Source organism: Ursus maritimus, unplaced genomic scaffold (assembly GCF_017311325.1).
Source record: "Ursus maritimus isolate PB19 unplaced genomic scaffold, ASM1731132v1 scaffold_35, whole genome shotgun sequence".
In the NCBI taxonomy this organism is placed as follows: Eukaryota; Metazoa; Chordata; class Mammalia; order Carnivora; family Ursidae; genus Ursus; species Ursus maritimus.
The window spans coordinates 7,027,310-7,029,708 of NW_024426119.1; positions in this window are offsets into that span (position 1 = coordinate 7,027,310).

Below are 2,399 nucleotides of genomic sequence, written 5' to 3' on the forward strand. Positions count from 1 at the left end.
CCCCCCCCCCCTTCACACCCACCCTTCCTCGAACCCTGAAGCCCCAAGGGCTGGGTGAGACTAGGTGCCGGGTAAGCAGGAGGGAAAGGATGCAGCTCTTCTGGGCTCCCGGGAGCCGAGGTGTGCCCATCCCCCACCCCCTTGGTTGGTGGGGGTAGGGCGCAGGGGGTGAGACGGACCCCAGGCAAGAGTCCTAGGGCAGGAAAGAGCCAGAAATGGGATGTAGTCTGCAGTTGTTGGGGCTGTGGCAGAGGCAACTTGGATAAGGGGCAGAGAGGGCACCCCAAGGGGAGGGCCAGGGGCCCCAAGGAGGGTAAGAGTCAGGAGTTGGGAGAGAGGAAAGGAGAATGCAGCTTTTGCGGGGAGAGGCAGCCTGCTAAGACTTTCCCTGCCAGCAATCTGGAGGCTTGCACTGGACAGATGGGGGTTTTGGACACAGCACCATGGACATGTGTTCCCCAAAGTCTGAGTGCACATAGCCCCCCTTGTTCTGTCTTACCAGAGACTGGGCCCACATAGGCCCCCACCTCACCTTGACCCCCCCCACACACAAGGCTGTGGCAGTGAGTGCCATTAGACAAGAGAGGGGTCCTGTTCTCTGCTGGGCACTCAATAGCTGGCTCCTTGGTGGCAGGAGGGGGCCTTGGCCCTCCAGTTCAGAGTCACAGGGAGAGCACGTCTTCCTCCCCCATCTCTAGAGAAAGGGGCCCCAGCAGGTAAAGACCAAACAGACGCTTGCACTTGGATTTGCTTGGGGGCAAATAATTTCAGGAGATCCCTTTAAGGAGAGGGTTCCGATCCCTTTAAGAGGGAGTGGGTCAGATAAAAGGACTATAAAAGTCCAGCTTTCTTTATTTCTCCCACCCCCGGGGGGTTCCTCTGATAGGGGAGGGGGCAAGTGCTGCAGCCAAATTTAATTGGTGCCCTGGCGTCCCTCCCCCCCAGGAGCTGTGCCCTCCAGTTTGTCCTTTGGGGCTGAGGGGCCAGGTGGCTCAGTAAGTGTTCCTGGGACCTAAAGTTCAGGCACTTTAGAGGGCCGGGGAGCAGCCGCCCCACTCCCAGGAGAGAGGGGACCAGGGCGTGGAATGGAGGAAGGGGAAAGTGGGTATTGCCATCACTACAGGGACTTCGCTGCCCTGCGGAGGTGCCCTGCCGAGGTGCCCTGCCCAGTGCCAGGTAGCTGGAACCGAGGGCAGGCGGTCTGCAGGGACTGCGGCGGGCGGTGGGGGAGGTGCTCGGCGGCTGGACTGGAGATGACCGAGCAGCCAGTCTGTCCCGGCTGTCAGTCTGGTCGTGCACGGTGGGGGAGGGGTGTGCAGCGTGTTTTCTCTCAGCCCTGGATGTTTTCCTCTCTGCATCTCCCTCTGCTCTCCTGCTCTGAGGCAGTTAACCCTTCCTGATGGGTCTGAAGGCGTCGGGGTAGAGAGAGCCCCCTGCCTGGAGGCACGGAGAGGTGGTCCAGGAGACCTGATGGATCCATTCCCGTCCCCAGACCAAGCGGCAAGTCCTCTGCAATGGGGACGTCTGGGCTGCCGGGTGTGCCTGGGGCGAGGAGAGGTGATGGGGCCCAGGCGTTGGCACAAGTGCCTTGGCGGCAGGGTGGGAGCAGCACTCAGGAGAGGTTAGAGGAGCTGAAGGAAGGTTAGAGGAGGAAGAGGTGGAGGCCTTTCCAGGCGTGGAAGGGCTCTGGAGTGGGAAGGAAGGAGGCCCAGGTGAGGAGGTCCTGGCAAGTGGGGTGAAGGAAGAGAGGAGAGGCCAAAAGGTCCCTTGGGGGACAGGCAGGGTGTGCAGCCTCTGGCCTCTTTTTTGTGGGTTTGCTGCCCAGCTTTAACAAAGGGGGCAGGGAACTGAGGTAGATCAGTGGGCAGGCACAGGAAGAACACCAAGTGCCTTGAGCCAGCCTGTGACTGTAGCCCACTCAGTCCGAGCCTCCTGGGGCAAAGGAGACAGCCACCCACGTGGGGGAGGCTCAGAGTGGAAATACAGCTGCTGGGCAGGCTGGGCAGGTGGGAATGGGCTCTCTCGACCACTCAGCCTCCTCTCTAGTCAGTGTTCCTTTCTCTCTCTCCCACCAGGACCCCAAATAAAGACAACTCTCTCTCCCCCCCACCCCCTTTCCCAGAGCCAATGGATCGTCGCTCCTGGTTACTGGGCGGAGGGGGGGGGGGGAAGGCCAGTCCTCCAACCTCACCCTGCAACCACTTCCTAGGCCGAGCATGGGCTTCCTGCCACTTGGGTCTCCTTCCCTGTGACTAGGTACGTTTCTCTTCTGACCCTTTTGGCCTCCATCCCTGCCCATGAGTGGGCATGAAGCCAAGGTCAGCACAGGCTGGGCTGCTGACAGAAGCCCTGTCCCCTCTTCTGCTCTGGCTCTAGGCTGCCAGAATGGCATGGCTCAG